This window comes from Engystomops pustulosus, chromosome 3, assembly GCF_040894005.1.
Source record: "Engystomops pustulosus chromosome 3, aEngPut4.maternal, whole genome shotgun sequence".
Lineage (NCBI taxonomy): Eukaryota > Metazoa > Chordata > Amphibia > Anura > Leptodactylidae > Engystomops > Engystomops pustulosus.
The window spans coordinates 209298897-209325434 of NC_092413.1; the positions used below are offsets into that span (position 1 = coordinate 209298897).

The 26538-nt window shown below is 44.4% G+C and overlaps 1 protein-coding gene across 1 annotated transcript in view; it reads left to right on the forward strand.

Annotated features, from left to right (window-relative positions):
- EVA1A (eva-1 homolog A, regulator of programmed cell death) overlaps positions 1–26538 on the forward strand; it is a 267070-nt gene that overhangs the window by 14824 nt on the left and 225708 nt on the right. The gene's annotated exons all lie outside the window — the stretch shown is intronic.

Genomic DNA, 26538 nt, shown 5'->3' on the forward strand with positions numbered 1-26538 from the left:
ATCTTGCTGCAGGTGGTGCAAGAGACTCAACTCATACAATGGCTGGTGCACCCCGGCCCGCATTTAAGATCTGTCCTGAATCCCCCCCACATTTATGCCCTGCTTGGCCGAATGTGCATGTGTTGTCAGTAGGTCTCTACTGAAAGTATGTTTTTGAGAGGGACCTTTTATGGTGGCTTATCTTTACTAGGAACAATCCTGTAAAATTGTCCAAATCTAACTCTTCCCCATCTGGCATTGAAAGTTGTCACACTCTCATTAACTAAAGCTAGTTAGAAGGTCCCCAAAAACATATGACTTTCCTCCATGTATACAAAATACTTTAAAATTCCAATTTTGAACGTGTGTTGTACAGGTTGGAGAACCAGAGAAGTCTTGATACCACAAATAGGACCTCGGGTGATGTCTCAATGTAATCAGCTGAGGCTTGGGACAATGGTTTCTATACTAATTGTAAAAGAGAAAGTAACAGAGTTATGACTGCACTTCCCCAGTCCCTCCAAAAATGTCACCGTAATGATTGATGACTTGCATGGTTTGGCAACGAGCCTTCAGGGTTCAGGAGAAGGCACTAATCATGGAAGGAACAAAGCACCTACCACACAGCTGACTTAAGACCTGCTGTTCAGCTGCAGAGGAAAGGTCAGGACCTGGGCTCAATAGGTCTTTCAAACAATTTCAAGTAATGCATTAACCCCTTAGAGTGTGCAGGAGAATGTGTGACCTGCTTCTTTTTATGGCTCTGGTCAAATGGTTTGTTTGGCACAGACTTTGTTGGCCGGTTTGTCGTGTGAAGGAAGAGACACAATGGATTTTATGAACTATTTAAAAAGCTCCATTGAATAAGTCTACCTTGACCCAACTGCACGGGTCACACATGGAGGTCAAACTTTTGTGAAGGCTTCATTTTTTATACGATTAGGACAGATCTATGGGCCATGACGGAAGTGTCATAGAGGAATAGGAGAAGTGTTTTGCACCTTCATTTTGAAGAGGATGGATGATTATGGGAATGAAGGGGAAGCAGGGCTGAATGTGAAGTGACATTTAATAAGATTAAATGGAGTCTAAGGTCACACTAAATATATTTTAGGAATTATACCTTTAACTATGAATGGAATATTAAATACAAGTGATTGGATAGAAAACTCCCATGACAATAGTTAACATATAAACTTAACTAGTATCTTCCACTACTGAGATTTTGTAATGTCTTAGCCACTTAGTAATTTGAAGTTGTCCATAAATATTAGTGGAGTGTTGGCCAAACCCAAAAATTTCTGGAATGGACATGTTAGGCCCGTTCCTTACTTGCGAGTGTGATTAACTCGGATCACACTCACAACAAGCCCTGAACGCTGCAAACCGGGACTGCACTCAGCATATCAGTTCAGTGCCGGCTTTCAGCGTACGGGCTGGGGGAGTTCATCGCATCACACTCTCAAGTGTAGAATGGGCCTTAATGTTGGATGTAGGCTTTAGATTTTTACTGGCCAAAACATTTTGATAGGTTTGGCCAACCAGGTTATCAAAATTGGCAAACCCCAGCACATTACTTATCAAAGTGTTGCCAGAGTAGGAAGTGTTTTAGACTCATCTGGAACCTAAATTGTAGAAAGTTAGACCACTTTAGGCCAACTAGAAAGTGGTGACCATGTGAAGTGTCTACACATACACTAAAACATTAGGATAGATTTAATAATCGTTATAAACAATAGACCAGATTTAGATTTGGACGACAGCCGATGATACATTTAAAGAGTTTTCTGGGTCCCAGCCTAGACTTTAAATAAGAGGGGCTTTGAGAACCTGTTTAATCAATTTTTTTTTTTAGATTGTGTCCAGTCTTTGTGAAAAGAATTCAGGGCAATGATTCCGCTTGTCTGGTGTAAAGCCCCTTCCACACTTTCGTTTTTCACGCGCGTTTTCTGTGCGTGCTTTTGGCGTGCAGAACTTGCATTGCACTCTGACCCATTGTAATGAATGGGCTTTTTGCATTTTTTTCACGCGTGTTTAAATCTCGACATGCTCTACTTTTGCAAGTCACGCGCGTGAAAAACGCACCATACAAGTCTATGGAGACGCATCAAAAACGCATCGCATTCTGAGACACACGCAAGTGCAATGCGTTTTTCACACATCAATCGCCATAGAAAAGATAGAGCTCAGCCCTGAGTCCTTTTCACGCGCATTACCTGCACGTGAAAAACGCATTGAAATTGCATTGAAAACGCGCGTGAAAAACTGAGACACTGAACAAACTCTGACTGAAAACTGATTGAACTCTGATGCAAAATGTCAGTTTTTCACTGACCAAACCCTGATCGCACCCTGATCAGACTCTGACGTCATCTGCAATGCAAGTGTGGAAGGGGCTTAAAGGGAACCCGTCACCACTATTTTCACAAATACAGGTAGTGGCAGGTTCCTATAGAGCAGTGACTTTCAACCTGTGTGCCGCGGCACACTAGTGTGCCGCGACACAAGGTTGAGTGTGCCGCGGGGGAAAGTTGCCCGAACTAGGCTGCCCCGGTGTCGAGCTGCCGCCGCGCCCCCCGTATTTCTGCCCCATACTTACCTCCAAGTCCCACGTCGGCGATCCGCCCGTCTTCTGTAGCTCCTGTACCGCGCGGCCCATGTCACGTGACTGACGCGACCTGACGTCAGGTCGCGTAAGTCACGTGACCAGAGGCGCGCGGTGTAGGAGCTACAGAAGGTGAGCGGATCGCCATTAGGAGTGAAGGAGACGTCAAGAAGACATCAAGGGTAAGTATATAGGGTTATTATTTGTATAGGGAAGGCAGCTAGGGTTTTTTTTTTATTAGTAAAGGTAGGCTGGGGCTTTTTATTTGTTAAGGGGGGCCTCTAGGGCCTTTTAATTAGTAAAGGGGGGCCTCTAGGGCCTTTTAATTAGTAAAGGGGGGCCTCTAGAGCCTTTTAATTAGTAAAGGGGGGCCTCTAGGGCCTTTTAATTAGTAAAGGGGGGCCTCTAGGGCCTTTTAATTAGTAAAGGGGGGGGCTCTAGGGCCTTTTAATTAGTAAAGGGGGGCTCTAGGGCCTTTTAATTAGTAAAGGGGGGCTCTAGGGCCTTTTAAATAGTAAAGGGGGGCCTCTAGGGCCTATTAATTTGTAATGGGAGACCGCTAGGGCCTTTTTATTAGTAAAGGGAGGCTGCTAGGGGCTCTTGATTAGTAAAGGGAGGCCGCCAGGGGCATTTTATTAGTAAAGGGAGGCAGCTAGGGGCTTTTTATTAGTAAAGGGAGGCATCTAGGGGCTTTTTATTAGTAAAGGGAGGCCGCCAGGGGCTTTTTATTAGTAAAGGGAGGCAGCTAGGGCCTTTTTATTAGTAAAGGGAGGCAGCTACGGCCTTTTTATTAGTAAAGGGAGGCAGCTGGGGGCTTTTTATTAGTAAAGGGAGGCATCTAGGGGCTTTTTATTAGTAAGGGGAGGCAGCTAGGGCCTTTTTATTAGTAAAGGGAGGCAGCTAGGGCCTTTTTATTAGTAAAGGGAGGCCGCCAGGGGCTTTTTATTAGTAAAGGGAGGCCGCCAGGGGCTTTTTATTAGTAAAGGGAGGCCGCCAGGGGCTTTTTATTAGTAAAGGGAGGCCGCCAGGGGCTTTTTATTAGTAAAGGGAGGCCGCCAGGGGCTTTTTATTAGTAAAGGGAGGCAGCCAGGGGCTTTTTGTTAGTAAAGGGAGGCAGCTAGGGCCTTTTTATTAGTAAAGGGAGGCAGCTAGGGGCTTTTTATTAGTAAAGGGAGGCATCTAGGGGCTTTTTATTAGTAAAGGGAGGCCTTTTATGACTGTTTTAGTGTCATTTTGTGCTATTTTGGTTGGTGGTGTGCCCCAGGATTTTCTAAGTATAAAAAGTGTGCCGCGGCTCAAAAAAGGTTGAAAATCACTGCTATAGAGCTCTAATAACTATCTGACACCCTGCTTTTAGCTAAAAATTGTTCCCCTCAGATCCCCATAAAATCACAGTTATAATCTTGCCTGGTATCTATGCAGCTTTGGAGCTAGTCCACGGGGGCGTGGCCTAATGTCATGTGACCAGGCTGACATCGTCAAAGGTCCTTGAGCTACTTAATATGAAAACTGTATCCCATGTACATATCTGACCACATAAAACCATCACAGCAGCCTCTATGGACTTCTACTCCTCCCCATGCAGGCTGCTGTGATTTCATGTGATAAAATATGCTGTGATTTCATGACAAATATGCTTAGTGTACAGTTCCTAATGCTACAAAAGCTGTAGGACTTGCGATGATGTCACCCTGGTCACATGACATTACAGCTGCATACATAGATAGGGATGGGGAGGAGCTGCTGGATTCAGCCCGAGGAGGCCACGCCCACCTGGACTCGCTGTAGCCATGCTTAGTTACCAGATAAAACTATAAAGTTGAATATATGGGAATCTCAGGGGCATAATTTTTAGCTACAAGCAGGGTGTCAAATAGTTATTAGAGCTCTATAGGAACCTGTCACTACCTGTATTTGTGAAAATAGTGGTGACGGGTTCCCTTTAAAGCTAACGGATCCTGGTGCTGTGGCCGAGCTAATGGGCATGTGTGACCACCGTCACTTAAACATTTGGTGGACTTTAAAAGAGGAAATCTAACTAACACCAGAGGACATCATAACAAGTGTAGGAATAGGTAGGTAATTACAAGAGTAAAGTTGAAAAGAGATTTCATTTCTTTAAGTCTAGACAACCCCAGCTTCAGTCGTTGTAGGAAATCTTACATTCCTTCTTACCGCCATATATGCAATAAACCATCCACCAGCTGAGATATATATTATACAATGTTAGATTGATCATTAGGATAGGGGAGTCAGGACGTAAGGAAACAGACCCTAATCACTTTCCTAACCCCCCCTGTTCTTTCCAAATAAAGCCCCAGCCAGAAGGAATTGCATTATATTACTAATCCTTGTTGACTGAATTCTTATAATGGAAGAATCTAAACATCCAAAAATTGCTCAATATTGTAGGTGGACTTTATGGTGGAATAAAGGTGAATTATGGGGCTGTCAGCACTCCTTTTGTAGTGGAAGATTGTCAATCACCTGTATGAAACCTATTAGCTGTATCACTGTCAGGAGATAAATTTGGTTTGTGAAGATTTCCCCATGTAGGAGCAGAGCTCGGGAGCGCTCCGGGAGACCACCTGCTGATAGACGTAATCTCATTTAAAGCCCCATGAATAGTCACATCTGCTGGAAGCTCAGCAGAGGCTAAATGCTTACAGTAACTTCAAAGAACCCCAAACTATCTCCCAGTAATCCGTTTGACTTTTCAAGAAAGAGCATCTGATGAAATTCAGGGTCAGCATTAACACCGCTTTACATGTAGGCTTGTTTACATTCGGAGCTGAGCCTTAAGGCCCCATGAAGTCATTCTTCAAGATGTTCCTCAGAAGAAGTGATCGGCTATTTCTACAGAAGACGATAAGTCCTGCTCTCCGCACAATAACCTTGTGTCAAATTATGTCAAGAATTTTCTTCCTTGCATCCATAGGAGTAACACGATGTATTGTACTAATATTGTTTAGGCTATGAGCACATGTGCGGTAGTTGCTGGTTGCCCATGGGTAAACCAATTTGTATTTGGGCAACTGTTTGTTAACCTCCTATTGGTTTAGGGAAGAGAAGCTGCTCCTTAACAGGTTGAAATGAATTTTTTGTGCAGTAGGGAAACACCCTTGAGGTACACAGGAGGAATACAGTAACTGCTGGTCCAAGTGTATTCCCATAGCATATGGTGTTGCTACTGTAAGTGCTAATATATTAAAGTAGCACTCCAATGCAGGTAAGCAATAGTGCAAGCCGAGACCTATGTATTGGATTCCCTACTCAGAGGATAAGGAGTAACAGATTGATAGTTGGAGGCCTTCAGACGTCACATGAATAGATATCCCCATGGTCAGTGGAGGATGGACCGTCACTTCATTCAAAGTGTATGGTACTGGTTTACTGCCACCGGTGATGCATAGAAGCGCCATTGAGAGTGATTGGAGCATCATCACAAATGTCCTATCAGTCTCATCTACTTGGGGAAACGGAACCTCTGTTCTTGTGATTGTTGGGTTCCCAGCTGTCAGACAATCATCAATCAGTGTGTTACTCTCTCCTGTAGTTTAGACAATGTGGAAGGTTTTAAGGCCATTATAATGTATACTGGAACCTACTCTGGTTGATCGGTCATGACCATGATTGCTCTTTTGCTGGCCATGGACATATTATTTAACTAGGTATACCATTTGACTAAAGGAGGTTAAACTTCTGCCATAAAATTCTAATAATGATGTCCATGGTCGGTTTTAATAATCAGATTTTTTTATTGAAAAAATCTTGAACCTCATGTCGAGTTGATACGATACAGTAAATGGGCTACCACTACCTAAACTGTATCTTGACACCTCTAATAATATGTATGACCATCTTTTTTAATGCAAAACCTCAAACATTCTGTTGAGTTGATATGATACAGTAATTGGCTTCCGCTACCTAAACTGCTACTCAACACGTCTAATACTTATGTATCTGGCCAGCCTTGGGTGTAAAACCTTGAAGATTTTGTGGAGTTGATATGTGACAGTAATCGACTACCAGGACCTACACTGCTACCATTAAAAGCAGCAAATGTTCCCATAAAATAATGAGTATTCTGGTAGAGACACATAATAAAACACATATTTGTAACATAAAAATTCAAGAAAGAAAAGACCACATGAAGTGAACAAGTCAATATATAGGAGGTCCGGTCTCCCAGTATAGAAGAAAACCAAGATAAATAGAAACTTGATCTGGCCATTTAAAGGGGAAAACAGGTGCAGATAGTTGGAAAGTCAATAGTGCTGAGGTGTGTATAGGTGCCGCAAACAGAATGTGAGCCTGTACTGAAAGGAGATGTCACACAACAACCTGGGGAGGAAATTTAAGAAGCAGGGACCACTGTTATACGATGAAGCAATGCATTTTCATCAGAGAACTATTAGTAGGTCTGGGTTGGCTGAGAATTCCTTACAATGACCCTTCAGCATTAAGGGTTCCCTGGGCAGTGGAAGGGGGAGACCTGTGTGATCTAAGGCCAACTTACCTGAAGAAGATGGCGGCGCAACAGGGGGAGAAAAAATAAAGCAAAAGGCAACCAGGGTTTTCTACTGTTCACACAAAATATAAAGTCAGACGTTGTTTGACTCCTGAGGCTCCTGATGTTATATCATTGCTTCGAATAGCCCCCAGGTTTGCTACCATACTTACACTTATTATTTATGCGAGGAAGATAACTCTCTACTATTTAACATGTTTAATGAAAGATCCAATAACATTGTCCAGTCCCCTAAATAACTTGTTTTTTTAAATCGGTAAAAAAATAAAATAAAAATTTGGCAAAAACGCCACCAATAGCCAATAGGTAGGGGCTGATTCTTCACACCCATGTTGATCAGCGGATTGAAGTGGCTTTGGTGCACTTGGGCGCCTGTAGGTTCTGTAGCTGCAGCACCCAGGTTAGAGGTGGCCCCAATGCTTTGCTGGGTTTACTAGACTCTGTCGAGGTATCCAGAAGGGATGGTAAGGCGAAGTGTGCGAGTTCACATAGGGGAAATATTAATATGCCCCCAAATGTCCAAAGTTCAAAATTCCTCTATTACAAGGCACTACATAGCCTAATGACATTATGACCCTAACAGTGGCACATCATGTACAACTAGAGTAGAGAATGTTCTATCATCATTATTAATAGGGAACATCATTTACACCTATACAAGATGCTGGTCTACCATCACCATAGACAGGGGGCATCCTCTACACCTAGAGGAGAGGCGGTTCTACCATCACCATAGACAGAATGCATCCTCTACAAGTAGAGGAGAGGAGGTTCTACCATCACCGTAGACAGGGGGCATCCTCTACACCTAGAGGAGAGCGGGTCCTACCATCACCATAGACAGGGGGCATCCTCTACACCGAGAGGAGAGGCTGATCTACCATCACCATAGACGGGGGGTATCATCTACACCTAGAGGAGAGGAGGTTCTACCATCACCACAGACAGGGGGGGGGCATCCTGTACACCAGGGGTCAGGAACTTTTTTGGCTGAGAGAGCCATGAACGCCACATATTTAAAATGTTATTCTGTAAGAGCCGTACCATATGCACATGCCCCCCAGTAAAGGGGGTTCTACCATCACCATAGACGGGGAGCATCCTCTACGCCTAGAGGAGAGGAGGTTCTACCATCACCATAGACAGGGGGCATCCTCTACACCTAGAGGAGAGGCGGTTCTACCATCGCCATAGACAGGGGGGGCGTCCTGTACACCAGGGGTCAGGAACCTTTTTGGCTGAGAGAGCCATGAATGCCACATATTTTAAAATGTTATTCTGTAAGAGCCTTACCATATGCACATGCCCCCCAGTAGATAGGTAGTCCCAATGTCATGGGTGCCCCTGTGATCTACGTCTACCCCTCTTCGTGGCGGCACCCTTTCCAAGCTCACTCACCTCTCCACATTCCTGCTCCCGCGCCGGCACTCGTGGATTTAAAGAGCCAGTGCACCACTGATTGGCGCTGCCCACTTCCCGGGTTCCTATAAAGACCGGCAGCTTTCAGCATTCCCCACCGGATCTTAGTGCTTCATGCCTATGAGGAATCTTTTCACAGTGTTTCCTTCCCAAGTGTTGACCTCCCGTTGTGACCCCGGAGCAGTTCCTGATTCTGCTCCTTCGCTGCCAGCCCTGACCTCTTGCTCCGTCCCGACCTCGCATCATTGCCGCCTGCCTGGACCATCTGCCTGTTCCTGCCCACGAGACTGGGCAGCCCCAGCACACGATAGGTAGTCACAGCAAATAAAATAGAATGAATTAGTTACTCACCGGTAATTCTATTTCCATTAGTCCACCATGACGGCCCACCTGGAGGATGCCCCTTGACCTCTGTAGGGACAGGAAGAAGAGAGGTTAAATTCCCCTCCCCGCATCCTCCCGCCAGTGACTTCAAAATAACCACGCTGAGGAAGATGCAACAATGATTTATTTATATGTTTTGATCACATACAGTTTTATCATTGTGAATACAACTTAATCTTAAACAATCAAGGGAGGGAAACTATAGGCCGTCATGGTGGACTAATGGAAATAGAATTACCGGTGAGTAACTAATTCATTCTTTCCACTTCATCCCCCATGACGGCCCACCTGGAGACTTACAATATAAGTAGCCTTTTAGGGAGGGATTACTGCTTGAAGCACCTTTCTCCCGAAGGACAGATCCTTCGAGGAGGGCAAGTCAAGTCTATAGTGTTTAGAGAAAGTAGAGGAGGAAGTCCAAGTTGCCGCTTTGCAGATTTGCTCTAGGGAGGCCCCTCTTTTCTCTGACCAGGAGGTGGATACAGCTCTTGTGGAATGCGCCCTTATTCCTGATGGTACTGGGATCTCTTGGATGTCATAACAAGAAGATATCGCCATCCCTAGCCATCTAGCGATGGTTGCCTTGGACGCCTTCCTCCCCTTATTTTTCCCCTGAAATTGGAGAAAGAGGTTAGAATCGATACGCCAGGATTCAGTTATTTCCAAGTATTTCACAACAGAACGTCTTACGTCTATAGTGTGCCATTCGCGTTCTCTCTCGGAAGACGGATTCTTGCAGAAAGAAGGTAGTATGATCTCCTGACTTCTGTGGAATTCTGAGACCACCTTTGGGATGAAATTTGGGTCCAGCATAAGAATAATTCTATCATCAAGAACCTTCATATAGGGTTCCTTAATAGAAATTGCCTGAAGTTCACCCAGTCTCCTTGCTGAGGTGATTGCTATCAGGAATACTGTTTTTAGGGTTAGGTTTTTTACACTAGCAGAAGAAATAGGTTCAAACGGTTCCTTAATTAAAGCATTTAAGACCAAAGAAAGATCCCATGAAGAAGTCCTTTTAAGGACCTGGGGTTTTAATCTAGAGGCTGCTAGAATGAATCTTTTCACCCACCTGTGCTCGATGAGGGGTTGATCGAAGAAAGCACTTAAGGCTGATACCTGGACTTTTAAAGTACTTGTGGAAAGTCCCAACTCCAGACCCTTTTGAAGAAAGTCAAGAACCTGTAAAATATTTGGGTTAGATTGACATGGTGGTTTATCTGCACAACAAGAAGAAAATTTTTTCCAAATCTTGTGGTAAATGGCAAAAGTGACAGGTTTTCTACTTGCCTTTAGGGTGTTTATAACAGCAGAGGAGAGTCCTTGGGACTTCATATAGTCCGATTCAGGATCCACGCTGATAACTGGAGTTTTCCTGGATTTGGATGAGATATTGGACCCTGTACCAGGAGATCTTCTGATACTGGTAGAATGACTGGATCCTGAGTGGTCATTCACCTCAGAATTGGGAACCAGCTCTTTTTGGGCCAATTTGGGCACACAAATATGGTCTGCGTCTTCTCTAGGAAAATTTTCTCTAATACTCTGGCGATCAGGGGAATAGGGGGGAAGGCGTAGGCGAGAGTGGTGTTCCAAGAGTGGGAGAATGCATCCAGATGATTTCTGGTCTCCCCTTTTTCCAAGGAAAAAAAGTGTTGACACTTGGTGTTTCCTCTTGTTGCAAATAAATTTATCTGAGGTTTCCCCCAAAGAGAAGACAGGTACTGGAATATCTCTTCTTTTAGGCACCACTCGTTGGGAAGTATTTTCCTTCGGCTGAGGAAATCCGCCCTTATGTTCTCTGTTCCCTTTAGATGGGTAGCTGAGATTGATAGGACATGGTCCTCTGCCCACAAAAATATTTGTCGTGTTAGGGACATCAATAGTGGTGATCTGGTTCCCCCTTGCCTCTTCAGGTAGGATACTGTTGTGGTATTGTCGGACAGTATCAACAGGTTTTGCCGAGCTAGTTGAGCGGTGTTTGAGCTGAGTACTTCCCAGACCGCTCTCAGCTCCCGGTAGTTGGACGACCTTCTGGAGATCTCCTCTGTCCAGGAACCCTGCGTCAATTTTTGAGGAAGCACTGCTCCCCAACCGCTCTTGCTTGCGTCTGTCTGTATGGTAATATACGGACTGTTCCTCCAGAAGATTCCCCTGTCTAGATTTGCGTCTATCAGCCACCACTTGAGATCTTCCTTGACTGAAGAGGGGATTGATACTTTTTTTGTCCAGTCCTTCCAAACTCCTGTTCCAGGATCTTAGGACCCATTTCTGGAGAGTTCGAGTATGGGCTTGGCACCAGGCCACTGAGGAGATGCAGGCTGTTAATAGTCCTAGGACCTTCATAGCGCCCCTGATGGAGATAAGAGACCTTCTTCGGAATTTTCTTAACTCCTCTCTGATGTGAGCCCTCTTTTCCTGTGGAAGGAATGACATTTGCAAACATGAGTTTAAATTCACTCCCAGGAATTTCTTTACTGTGGCTGGTGATAAATCTGATTTTTGGTATATTACGATCCAGCCCAGTCTTTCTAAAGTTCCTATTGTAATATCCCTTGAGGAAATTAGGTTCTGTTTGTCTCGTCCAATAACCAGCAGGTCATCTAGATATGGTACAATCAGTATGTCCTGCTGTCTTAGAAACGCCACCACCTCTATCATCACCTTGGTGAAGGTTCTGGGGGCTGAAGATATGCCGAAGGGGAGTGCACAAAACTGAAAATGTAATGTGGAACCCCCCCGGAGATAGGAAAGAGAATCTTAGGAACTTTTGTGAAGCCGGGTGAATGGGGACGTGATAATACGCGTCCTTTAGGTCTATGGTGCACATTAAAGCATTCTGGTGGATAATGTGGGTGGCAGACCTTACCGACTCCATCCTGAACTTGTTGTAGACGATGAAGTCGTTGAGTCGCTTTAGGTTGATTATCAGCCTGTTCGATCCGTTCGGCTTCTTTACAAGAAAGAGAGAAGAATAAAACCCTGTTTTTCTTGTTCCCGAGGAACCTGGGTAATAACTCCAGCAGACAATAAGGAGGATATTTCTTGCCAGATAAGACAGTGGGACATTTCCGACATATGGGGAGAGGGTGATAGGTAATTTGTAGGAGGAAGTTTCTTGAAATCTATCTTGTATCACTGAAGAAAGATGTGATTTTTAGCCATTCCTCTCTGAACTTCAATAATCTTCCTCCTACTATGGCGTCATTGCTTCTTGTTTCTATTGGGATCAGATGATGCTGAGAAAAGAAACCCTTTACCTTTCCCCCCTTTCGGGTAGCTCCAGCGACCCCTTTTTCCTTTATCTTTGTATTCCTCCCTTTGGCCTTTAAAGTCCCGAAAGGGCTGTTTTCTGGGTACTGGCTTATTCTCCGGGAAACCCTTTCTCTTATCTGATGCCCTTTCCAGGATGGTATCAAGTTCTGGACCAAAGACAAATTCTCCTGAAAAGGGAAGACCACACAACTTTGTTTTTGAACGGATATCCCCGTTCCACTGCTTCAGCCACAGCGCCCTTCTTGAAGCATTCGTCAGAGCCCCTTCTTTTGAGGAAAAACGTACACCTTCAGCTGCCGCGTCTGCTAAGAAAGCCGTTGCTGATTTTAGTAGGGGGAAATTTTCTAAGATTGTCATTCTGGGAATTCCCTCCTTAATATGAGATTCAAGCTCGTTCAGCCAGTACAGAAGATTCCTCGCAACTGAAGTGGCTGTTAAATTTGATTTTAAACCCCACATGGATGTTTCCCAAGCTTTTTTTAGCAGAGAGTCGGATTTTCTGTCCATGGGGTCTCTAAGCTGCGCTGCGTCCTCAAACGGCAGGTCTGTTTTCCTTACTATTTTAGTAACCTGCACGTCCACCTTAGGGCAGGAATCCCATAATTTAGAGTCTTCAGGCTCAAAGACTAATCTCTTCTTGAAGTTTTTTGATATAAGGATCCTTTTTTCCGGTTCCTTCCATTCTTCGGGCACTAATTCTTTGAGAGTGTCATTTAAGGGGAACACCCTCTGGCGCTTTGCTTTTAACCCACCAAACAGCTCGTCTTCTTTAGACTGGGGTACAACCACGTCCTCAATTTCTAAGGTTTGTCTGATGGCCTTCAGTAAGTTGTCTAATTCATCTATTGGGAATAGATGTCCGGATTCAGCAGATTTTACAAAATCCTGAGGGTTTAAGGAGTCTTCTGTCTCTATTATAGAACAAGAAGGAGTCTCTGAATCACTTCCTGCCTCACCCGGGTTCTAATCTGGGCTTTTTACATGGGGGAGCCCTGGATGTAGCTGCAGCAATAGACGAGACCACTTTATCTTCTATGAAACCTTTAAGCTCGTCCATAAAGGATGTTTTTTCCTCTCGCATAAAGTTGTCAATACACACTTTACAGATTGGCTTTTTATACGAATCTGGCATAGAGTGGTTACACATGTTACATTTCTTGGTTCTGGTTTTATCCGATTTCTCGGGTCTTTCAGGCCTGCTAGCCTTATCCCCCTTCTCCTCTTTGCCTTTCCCCCTAGACCCCAGGTCTTTTTCCTAAAAGGCAAATACAGGAGACTAGTAACCCACTAACATTGCATACACAGTGGCAATACATCCCCTGCAAATTAACCCCACTTACAGATACTGGAGGGTGCAGGAAGATTGGGTTAACTTCGTCAGTCATAGTAGACAGTAGAAGATTTTTGTTGCAGATACTGGAGCCGTCGTCACAGAGCAACTAGACCTCAGATCATAGTGATCTACCTGCTTTAAATACCTTAATGGGGAGCCCATCCCCCTTAGAAGTGGCCAGGTCCGCGTCCCTCGGCTCCCAGTGATGCTTTGCGGGTTTCCCACGTCACTTCCGGTCGCGGCCGGAAGTCGTCACCAAACCACGGGCTGCTGGGAAGTGTAGTTTTCTTCGGCCGCGCGTGTAATCAGTATTGCAGCGCGGCGGCCAGCCAAACGGACCCCTGGACGGCTTCAAGGAGGACCCCTGGATCGACCGAGAGCCGGGGCCGCCGGGATTTCGCCGTGGACAGCATCACCCGTAAGAAACGCTTCGTCCCCCCCCCCCCCCCTGGAGGAGAGAGGGCACCTCTCTTTGACCTGCCTCGGTAGGGACAGGAAGAACACTGGCGGGAGGATGCGGGGAGGGGAATTTAACCTCTCTTCTTCCTGTCCCTACAGAGGTCAAGGGGCATCCTCCAGGTGGGCCGTCATGGGGGACGAAGTGGAAAAAAAGAATATTCACTTACCAGCGCTCCCTGCAGCCAGCTCCTCATCGCTGGTGGTGATGGCGCCAAGGTCGTACAAAGGACAAAATTTTTGTTGATATGTTGCCAGAATAACGTGAACATTGGGGATGTTGCAGTAGACACAGGAGGGAGTGGACATACTTCAAGTGGTACACCACCTCATAACTAAATGGTTGGGTATTCCCTGCAAACAGGAGGTGCCAGGAACGGCACCCATACTAATAGAACAATACATAGCCTTATACTGGAGGTTGCCCTTCAGGTTAATATTCAGGACATATGAGGTTTTGGTGTCTCTAGTGTTCAGGGAGATCAGTGTCACTGCTGACATCGGGCGTTTGGAGCTGTGTAGATGAAAAGCTCTGCACAATGTAATGGGCTTTCTACCTGGTTGAGGCATGAATGGGAAATGTTTGTTCTCCACTAGTCAAACATGTGTGATTGAAGTGTTGTAAGCGCCATTATTTCCTCTCCATCCCAGAACTATTCTTCTCTAAACATATTTCTCATTCCTGAAGAAGCTTGTCGTCTTATCTGCTGGATCTTGCAGTCATCAGGGCAATATACCATAGAGTTGCCTTGTATCTTCATGGAATAAGTAGATATATATACCGTATATACTCGAGTATAAGCCGACCCGAGTATAAGCTGAGGCCCCTAATTTTACCACCAAAAACTGGGAAAACCTATTGACTCGAATATAACCCGAGGGTGGAAAATGCATTGGTCACAGACCCCCCTCCAGTATATAGCCAGCCTGCCCCCTGTAGTATACAGCTTGCCCCCTGTAGTATACAGCCAGCCCAGCCTGCCCACAGTAGTATACAGCTTGCCCCCAGTAGTATACAGCTTGCCCCCTGTAGTATACAGCCAGCCCAGCCTGCCCCCAGTAGTATACAGCTTGCCCCCAGTAGTATACAGCCAGCTCAGCCTGCCCCTAGTAGTATACAGCCTGCCCCCAGTAGTATACAGCGAGCCCAGCATTAAAAAAAAAAAAAAAAAAACTTATATACTCACCCTCCAGTGGCCCCAATGCGTAGCGCTGCTCCCCCGATGTCTGTGCGGCTCGTCTTTAGGCTTCCGCGCCCGTCTTCTTTCTTCTGCAGGGCGCCGCCATCGTTCTCTCCCGGGCGGCAGGCGCTTAGTATGACACGCCGCTGCCGATGTCATGCTAGGCGGGAGAAAAACAAATGGCGGCGCCCTGCAGAAGAAAGAAGACGGGCGCGGAAGCCTGAAGACGAGCCGCGAGGACATCGGGGGAGCAGCGCTGCACATCGGGGCCACCGGAGGGTGAGTATATAAGTTTATTATTATTTTAAGTAATTTTTACTTTTGTATTGACTCGTGTATAAGCCGAGGGGACGTTTTTCGGCACATTTTTTGTGCTGAAAAATTTGGCTTATACACAAATATATATATATATATTTTTTACAAAACATGGCTGCTTTACTTACTTGATCTATTGTGTCATAGACCTCAAGAAATCCTGTTATTATAGAATGCTCATTAACAGGAAAAAAAAAAACAAACAAAAACAAAGCATACTTGTCTTGCTCGAGCTCTTTACCATTTTTTGGCACTGCACCCAGCAGAAGTTCCAGGGGTCACAAAGGACCTCCTTCACCTAACAAGTGACCTCCCCTAGACAACAAAGTGACCTCCCACAGTCACTTGAAGTGATGTCCATTAGTCTGAGGATGTAATTTGTTGGCTGAACTGGGTCACATGGTGAGATGCAGGAACTGATAGCCAGAACAGTGCGAGTATACTTTTTTTTTCTCCACCCATGCCCCAACTCCTTAGAGGCTTCCCAGATTCATGGAAACCCCCTTTAAAAGGAATGATGCTACCAATGAAGCTGTATAGTACAATACTAAAGATGGAGTCATCTGTAGCTCTATGTGGGATAGTAAGGGTCTAAACACTATATGGCATCTATGTAGGTACAAAAGGGAAGAAAGCGAGGCTTTAATGGGTGCGCTCGTAACCAAATGTTGAGGGCTGGCTTCATCAAAACATGATGCAAAGCTTAAACCCCTTCATATTTATTTCAGAAATAAAAAAAGTCCAGTGGTAACGCGTTTCAGGGTTAAATCCTTCATCAGACCATAAATCATGGGACTGGCAGGTGTAGACTGCTGTTTGCTTTTCAGGAGATGGTTATTTAAGAAACAGAGGTATCAAACTAACCTTCAGGAGTTGTGCTGATCATCAGGCACAACTCTGGTTTTCGCTTATAAAAGTTGTGTTGCCGCAGCCCCGTCCTACCCCTGGCGGGACCTATGGCCCCTGGGGTATATTGCACTGAACCAGATGTATAGTGGTGCGTCGTGTGGACGTATATGAATGGCGCTGGCATGTTTTTTTTGTTCAAAGTAGGATTTGTTTATTTTCAGAAGACAAGTAAAAACAAGACAACGCGTTTCGCACCTTCTTTAGGTGCTTCCTAGAATATATGGGAAGATATCATGAAAACAAGGAGGTTCCCCGTGTATGGGGGTAGTAGATAAGTTGGTCCATGGGGGATATGGAGATAATGGTAGATTGTGGCTATATAGTCTATGGCAGCGATGGCGAACCTATGGCACGCGTGCCACAGACGGCACGCGAAGCCGTTTCTGTTGGCACGCGTACCGTCGCCGGTAAGCCTCTGCCCGCTGCCCGTAAAAGTTTGTCTATGTGAGCGGCGGAACTACGCGCCGCTCCATAGACAGAACTGCAGAGTTTTCGCGCATGCGCAGTATTTATTGCTGACTGACAGGGAGCGCTGACTGAATTTCCGGTCCCCTAGAACCAGGGGCGCACCTGCGCCCGCCATCCATGCTGCCTCCTGCCAGTCCGCCTATGCTGCGCCGGAAATCCCCGCCCGTACTACGTGCGCCCGCCTGCCGCTCTTTCCCGCTCTGCTCTGCTCCCTCCCGGTCCGCTCTGGTCCGCTCCGCTCTGCTCCCTCCCGGTCTGCTTCGCACTGCTCTGCTCCCTCCCTGTCCGCTCTGCTCCTGTCCTGGTCCGCTCCGCACTGCTCTGCTTACTCTGTCCCGTTCCGCTCCGCTCCCCCCTCTCCTCTGCTCCGTAGCCCCCCTCTCCTCCGCTCCGCTCCCCCCTCTCCTCCGCTCTGTAGCCCCCCTCTCCTCCGCTCTGTAGCCCCCCTCTCCTCCGCTGTGTAGCCCCCCTCTCCTCCACTCTGTAGCCCCCCTCTCCTCCGCTCTGTAGCCCCCCTCTCCTCCGCTCAGCTCCCCAACCTCCGCTCCAGGTGGGAGTGCAGAATGCATACAGCATAACCTGCATGCATTCCTGGAGAACCTTCCTGTAGAATAAAAGAAAATAAAGTAAGTTTATCTGTGTATATGTATGTAATGTGTATATGTATATGTATGTAATGTGTATATGTATGTAATGTGTGTATGTTATGTCTATGTGTATATGTATGTGATGTGCATATGTGGGTGTATATGTATGTATGTGATGTGTATATGTATGTGATGTGTATATGTAGGTGTTTATATGTGTATACACATATATATATATATATATATATTCTGTATGTATTTTATACTACATGGTGATAAGCTATATGCATTTTATACTACATGGCGATAAGCTGTATGCATTTTATACTACATGGCGACACACTGTATGCATTTTATACTACATGGCGATATGCTGTATGCATTTTATACTACATGGCGACACGCTGTATGCATTTTATACCACATGGCGACAAGCTGTATGCATTTTATACTACATGGCGACAAGTTGTATGCATTTTATACTACATGGCGACAAGTTGTATGCATTTTATACTACATGGCGACAAGTTGTATGCATTTTATACTACAAAGCGGTACGCTGTTGATAGTGTTTTTATTGTAATACAAAAGATTGTAACGTTTGAGCTATGTTTTCTTAATTAAAACCTTGTTATTCTAGTTACATTTTTGTGGTGGCACTTCGTTTCAAGTCAGAAGGGTTTGGGTTGCATTTTGGGCACTCGGCCTCTAAAAGGTTCGCCATCACTGGTCTATGGATATTGCCTGGTGTCATTATAAGAGCAATTATAGGTATATCCAACTACATTTCTAACACATAATTTACATAGGTAGGGGGATTTATAAATGGACCATTATAATAAATATAATAAAAATATATTTACATACTTTTATACATTATATAAATTTCATTAAAATCTAGCACTATATATGCGTATATAAAATGGATATAGAGAAATGGTAAAATACACATACACACACATACATACATACATACATGCATACATACACACATACACACATACATACACAGATACACATGATACAAAGTGAGCATATACATAAGACCTTTTGCCCTAGGGTTCTGATCTATAGATAATGAATTTATATAGTAAAATTGATCGATGAACCAATGAAAAAGTAAATCCATGGTCTGGCAGTGATAAATGAATAACACACCACAGGTACATATAGAAGTTATTAAAATGACATCGCTGCATTGGCTACAGATTGAATAAATGAGTCCTTGGTATTAACCTGTATCTGATGATGTGGGGGGGGGGGCGAGTATTGGGAGGTCGCTGTTAGTTGCTGTGTTTTTATCTAAAGCTTTGGCGCCTAAAAAGCAGGAAGTGTTTTTTTTTTCCTATCTTTATTTGTCAGTGTGATAGTTTCTGAGACTTCATTTATTCCACATGGTTTCAATGTATTTAATCTATAAATCCAGTAGACCTCCCTCTTGCATAATGTTTCATATCTATTGTGTGTGTTCTCAGGGATATGGTCCATGGGCGTAATCTTGATGAGTTTTTCATTTTTTTTTTTGGTGTCTGATAAATGTTTTGATAGACCATGTGAGAGGTATCCGTTTTTTATATTGCGTCTGTGGCCGTTGATGCATTCGTGTAGTGTCTGTGTGATGCGTCCAACGTATTGTTGTCCGCGTGTGCACTCCAGAAGGTATATTAAGTAGCTTGTTTGGCAAGTCATGGAGTGGTGGATATTAAAGCCGCGGTCACACGTACCGTAGGCGTCCGTCATAACGCGACGCTAGCGCACAGCGGGAGGTCCTCGGCCCGAATGCAAATGCGTTTCCAGGGAAACACATGCGATTATTAAGCCGATCGTATGCGTTTCTCTGGAAACGCATGTGCGTTCGGGCCGAGGACCTCCCCCTGTGCGCTAGCGTCGCGTTATTAACGGACATCTAGCGGTACATGTGACCGCGGCCTAAAAGTCTCTTGTGTTACGTCTCACAAACTATCATACACTGACAAATAAAGAGACAAAAAAAAAACCATGGTTTAAATGAAGTCTCAGAAACTAACACACTGACAAATAAAGATAGGGAAAAACAAAACAAAACAAAAAAAAAAACACTTCCTGCTTTTTAGGCGCCAAAACTTTAGATAAAAACACAGCAACTAACAGCGACCTCCCAATACTCGCCCCCCCACATCATCAGATACAGGTAAATACCAATCTGTAGCCAATGCAGCGATGTCATTTTAATAACTTCTATATGTACCTGTTGTGTGTTATTCATTTATCACTGCCAGACCACGGATTTACTTTTTCATTGGTTCATCGATCAATTTTACTATATAAATTCATTATCTATAGATCAGTTCTACATTACTGAGAACCCTGGGGCAAAAGGTCTTATGTATATGCTCACTTTGTAACATGTGTCTGCATGTATGTATGTATGTATGTGTGTATTTTACCATTTCTCTATATACATTTTATATATGCATATATAATCGGGGTCGGACTGGGGTGCCTGAGGCCCACCAGAGAAATTGATTCTGGGGGCCCACCGTACCGCAGGAGTTCGTGGCGGCTGCATTGCGCTTAGCGTATGTTTTCTGCACCACATAAGAACTAGGCACTGACATTATAGGAATAGTCTAGATAGTTAGTCAGTAATTACAGTTATCAGACTCAGAAGTGGGATTCAGTACCTCAAGATGCAGGACGACTTCTCCCTGGAGAATTTTCCACCAGATACCTTCATCTCCGTGTGGCACATCTCCACACTGTGCAACTAAAGATATCACCGTCACTACAGCATAATGTCACCTGGATAACAATGTCCCACACTGTGCTCCTAAATAATATTTACCACTCACAACACAACTGACCGCATTGTGCCCGCCCACCAATACCAAATATACCCCCATAACAAAAACCATACTGTGCCCTCTCCATAAATGAAATATTACATTAAGCTCCTCAGTATATTACAATACACACCCCTGAGTAAATAATATGATAAACTTAATAAATTAAATTGGATATCATTCCCTTTAATTAATGACATAATATCATTTACAATGCTCTCCTTATATTTACTGCTCCGCTTATCTAATATTTTATATAAAAGTCCTAATAAATACTCCTATTCAGGTATTTATTGGCATAGTACTACTACTCCTATCATGTTTATATGGGCACGGCACAGTACTACTACTCCTATCATGTTTATATGGGCACGGCACAGTACTACTACTCCTATACTGTATATATGGGCACGGCACAGTACTACTACTCCTATCCTGTATATATGGGCACAGCACAGTACTACTACTCCTATCCTGTATATATGGGCACGGCACAGTACTACTACTCCTCTCCTGTATATATGGGCACAGCACAGTACTACTACTCCTATCCTGTATATATGGGCACAGCACAGTACTACTACTCCTATCCTGTATATATGGGCACAGCACAGTACTACTACTCCTTTTCTGTATATATGGGCACAGCACAGTACTACTACTCCTTTTCTGTATATATGGGTAAAGCACAGTACTACTACTCCTTTTCTGTATATATGGGTAAAGCACAGTACTCCTCCTCCTATCCTGTATATATGGGCACAGCACAGTACTACTACTCCTATCCTGTATATATGGGCACAGCACAGCATTACTCCTATCCTGTATATATGGGTACAGCACAGTACTACTACTCCTTTTCTGTATATATGGGTAAAGCACAGTACTACTACTCCTATCCTGTATATATTAGCACAGCACTACTACTCCTATCCTGTATATATGGGCACAGCACAGTTCTACTGCCATTAATTATCTTTATTCCTGCAGTGGGGTCCCTTACTACTGTGCCCTTCTATAATATATATAGTCTGCTAGTTGAAAATAATAAAATTCACTCACCTGTCAGTGTTGCTGACAAGCAGTGAGTGCAGTGAGTGCAGTGAGTGCAGTATCACGCTGCCGCGCATGCCGGGAAAAAACCTGCTGCGTCGCATGCACTTATCAATGGCAGCGCAATTATCAGAGATAGTACTCGATGTGGCTGCTTATGGCTGCATCGAGTACCTGTGCTGTCACTCACTGGCAGGGGCCTCAGATGGGGATGGAGGCCCCTGCCGTAGCAGAGGTATTGGGGGCCCACCGGATGATTCACCAGTGCTACGGTGGGCCAGTCCGAGCCTGTATATAAGGCTAGATTTTAATGAAATTTATAATAAAAATATATTTACATACCTTTATACATTATATATTTATTATAATGGTCCATTTATAAATCCCCCTACCTATGTAAATTATGTGTTAGAAATGTAGTTGGATAGACCTATAATTGCTCTTATAATGACACCAGGCAAACTCCATAGACTATATAGCCACAATCTACCATTATCCCCATATCCCCCATGGAGCAACTTATCTACTCTCCCCATACACGGGAACCTCCTTGTTTTCATGATATCTTCCCATATATTCTATTATTTTATTATTATTTTTAGACCTGAGGAAGCGCCTAAAGAAGGTGCGAAACGCATTGGCTTTTTTTTACTTGTCTTCTGGAAATACACGGATCCTACTATGAACGAATAGAACGTGCCAGCGCCATTCATATACGTCCATTTTTTTCCTATTAGCGATGCGCCACACGACGCGCCACTATACATCTGCTTCCTTTGCGGGATAGTTATAGCTATACGCTATATAGCATCTTTGGCCCTTTGTGGAATAGTTGAGGCTACACGCTATATGGCATCCATGGCCCTTTGTGGGATAGTCAGGGGTAACACGTGATCTATGTGGCATCTATGGCCCTTTGCGGGATAGTCAGGGGTAACACGCGATATATGTGGCATCTATGGCCCTTTCTTGGATAGTCAGGGGTAACACGTGATATATGTGGCATCTATGGCCCTTTGTGGGATAGTCAGGGGTAACACGCGATATATGTGGCATCTATGGCCCTTTGTGGGATAGTCAGGGGTAACACGCGATATATGTGGCATCTATGGCCCTTTGTGGGATAGTCAGGGGTAACACGTGATATATGTGGCATCTATGGCCCTTTGTGGGATAGTCAGGGGTAACACGTGATATATGTGGCATCTATGGCCCTTTGTTGGATAGTCAGGGGTAACACGCGATATATGTGGCATCTATGGCCCTTTGTGGGATAGTCAGGGGTAACACGCGATATATGTGGCATCTATGGCCCTTTGTTGGATAGTCAGGGGTAACACGCGATATATGTGGCATCTATGGCCCTTTGTGGGATAGTCAGGGGTAACACGCGATATATGTGGCATCTATGGCCCTTTGTTGGATAGTCAGGGGTAACACGCGATATATGTGGCATCTATGGCCCTTTGTGGGATAGTCAGGGGTAACACGCTTTATGGCATCTGAGTTGCTTGAAAATTCTCCATAAATCTGCTCATTTTCTGCAGTGACACCTAAACAATGTGGAACACATTAGGGAAACATTGAGGTGTGATGTGATTTCATGCGTCATTTCACCATTCCACCATGTTTTTTGTAACTTGTCATGGGTATAGGGGTGCGGTGAGCGTGAGGTGTCAGATTGCTTCTCTTAATTGTCTATAGCATACAGAAGAGATTATAAAAGGTGCGAGACTCGCACTCCCCACACAATGATCCATGAGTGAAGACACGGCCATAGTCTGCCAAGCACACGCTTCATGTCTCAGCCTGCTCTCCTCCTCGCTGGGGATACAGATATATATTTTTTTAAAGGATTGAAATTGGAAAAATATCAAGTATTTACTAAAATATGAAAAAAATGTCAGATGTGTATTTTCAGCAGACACTTAAGATTTCTTCAACAATTATTTTACATTGGTTGAATTCCAATTGAATATGGAAGATGCTGGTAATTATTTGCGGAATGGTCTTGGAGTGGCCGACCCAGCAGGATAAACTATAATAATCTGATCAGTGAAGGGTCTAATGCTGGAGCCCCAATCACAAGAATGGAGCTGAGGGAAGCGTGCTCAACCTGCTGTTCCATCAACTAGTGGGACCATTGTAGTCATGGGTGGGGGCCCAACTGGTTGGCTCCGTTTGTCTTTTCAAACACTGCTATAGACGTGATGGAGCATCAAGTCAAGCAAGCAGTCTACTGCCCGGTTTAATTAGTGGGAACAGAGCCCCCATTCTTCTTGTTTGTGGAAGGGGTTCCATTAGTCGGACCCATGAACCACTAATCAGACTACGTTTCCCAATCCTTAAGAAGAATTCCAACTTTTCTTATTGCTTGGATTAGACATTTATAGTGTGATTTATAGGGATCCCTAGTTGGAAACCTGCATGACCCGCAGAATCAGGAGACAGTTGTATCTTTGACAAATCTCATTTGTCCCCAATTTTCAGGATCAGATAAATTTTGATCTTAATCATAGCCCTGGTTATCAAGTGATTATCAATAGGGACATCAGGTTGAGAAGACTCTTACTTTATAGACAGTAAGAGAGATCATTGGGGCTGGTAGATGGAGCAGCACTTTTACTTGGGCAACTATTGCTGTTTTTGAGTATATAGAGATGGTCCAATGCTAAAATAACAACATTTTAAAAAAAAACAAAAAAAAATTGTAAATTCAGTGATTGACATTATCAAAAGTTTTTATTAAATAAAAGTTATAAAACATATATATCAAAATTTAAAAAATGAAAGCAAATGTCAAAAATCATAATTTTAAGGGTTTTTCAAGAACTTTGGAAAATCTTTGCATTTTCTGTCTAACCAATCGTCCAATTCGTTGTCATCTCCCATTTACTGCACTTATAATATAGAATATATATTGTTTTATAATCCAAATAATGCTTCACAAAATTAGGACGCATCCTATAAAAATAAAGACATATGATGCCCAAAAAGGCTAAAAATAAATATTTGCACCTTAAAAGCCAAAACATTGTGATTGTGCCTGAAATTGGTCTCGTCTCTAGGTTCCATCTTCCACTAATGTGATGGGCTTTCTCCGCTCTCCCTTCCAGTCCTAGAACACTGGGCTCTTGTGCTGGTGGCATCACCAAAGGTGCAATGGTTTTGTATTTCTCCAGGTAAATCCACAGGAAGCGGCCCATATACAATAGGACCCATTCACCGAAGGGAGAGTGACAGGTGTTGGAAAGACGATCGGAGCGAATCCTACATTTTTGTACATACAGATACTGAGGGCTGGGGGTCTGTGTCCGAGGCTCATTCAAGGCTCTTTGTGCTGCCAAGAATAGGATTTAAATCTTCCTACATCGTCTGGAAAGTCTCGGACAAATTGGATGTAGAAAACGGCAGACATCCTATCTCCCAGCTGATGGGAGTGATAATCCTCTGCCTCCTGAGATGCTCCATCGTGTTCAGGATAAAATTTTTAAAAATGCTGGTTTTTCATTGTAACAATATAGGTCACGGATGTAGAAGTTGCTCATCCAAAAAGTCTGTTTGTCCGCAGAATGGTAGAGTAGGAGCTTCAGCGTTACATTGAACTTGAGGATGTAGATCGTTTAAATCAGGGCAAACTTCCTCCTATCCGGTACATGCGCCAAGGTCGAGGTATTAATGATGGACAATTGGGCAGTACGCAATGGCTCTAGCAAATTTGGCTGAGTGGGGAGCTCTCAGTATGAATCTCTGGTAGCAAATAAAGGAAAGCTGCTACAAGATGCAGCGAACTCCCTCCCAGCCAGAGACAAATGAACCAAAGCTCTGGACTTCTATACAGTCCCTAGGCATCGAGATTGGGTAATTTATACAGTCGACAATTGTTTGGGTTTGTTGGGGCGGGGGTTATAATACTGGAGTACAGCTGAGGACCAATTGAGTCATTGGGAGTCATTTACTAAGGGCCCTTTTCGAGTTTTCCTGACGTGTTACCCGAATATTTCCGATTTGCGACAATTTTTTTCCCTGAATTGCCCCGTGTTTTTGGCGCACACGATTGGATTGTGGCGCATCGGCGCCGGCATGCACGCGATGAAAATCGGGGGCGTGGCCGACAAAAACCCGACGGATTTGGAGAAATCGCCACATTTAAAAAAAAAAAAAGTGTCGCTGGACACGCGCTTTCCTTCACCAGGAATAGGATTGTGAACTTCGGCGGACTTCAGCGCAGCAGCGACACCTGGTGGACAACAGAGGAACTGCCTTAGTGAATCGCCGGAAGACCCGAATCCACCGCAGAGAATGCGCTGCTGGATCGCGAATGGAGCGGGTAAGTAAATCTGCCCCATTATCTGTACCCTTTCTACAAAAGATGCAACTTGAAGCAGCTGCTGAATCCCAATACAAATCAATACTAGTAAAAAAAAAAGTGATATTCTTGCAGTCCATATGCTTTTCACTTCCTCAGGAAGCCGCCCTCAATGGGTCAATAAGATGGCCAGCTTAGGTTTGGTATTTACAAACAGGTGGTAAGGAGGGGGCAGCGCTGTGCACTGCTCCTTTGTGTTGCACTCGGTTCAGGTTTAGTAGTAAAAAGATTAAAGCGGCAAGAGCCAAGTAATTAGTTATTGCCGTCTTCATCTGAAGAATGAAGTTTATAGTCAGCCAGGAGTAAGTGAGCCCATCTTAATGTTATGAATGAAAGGCGAGGAATCCGGCCAGCTCTTATCTTCTGGATTCCTCTGTACAGTCACACGCTAGAATGGCTTCTTTTATCTGAAGGGAAATGGGATTTTGCTTATATACCATTACAGTGAGTGACTTGTTCTTCTTCTGCTCCATCTTGTACACTGTATTCCGAGAATGCGATGGTTTATCTTAAGTAGACAACATCAATATCAACTTGGTGGGGGTCCTACTCAGCACCACAACAAATAGCAATTGTTAGGGCCACCATTGCTGTGACATCACCGGCTCTCCCCAGGTGCACACACCCTCTCCGCTGTGACATCACCGGCTCTCCCCAGGTGCACACCCCCTCTCCGCTGTGACATCACCGCCTCTCCTCAGGTGCACACCCCCTCTCCGCTGTGACATCACCGGCTCTCCCCAGGTGCACACCCCCTCTCCGCTGTGACATCACTGGCTCTCCCCAGGTGCACACACCCTCTCCGCTGTGACTTTGCCACCTCTCCCCAGGTGCACCCCCCCCCTCTGCTG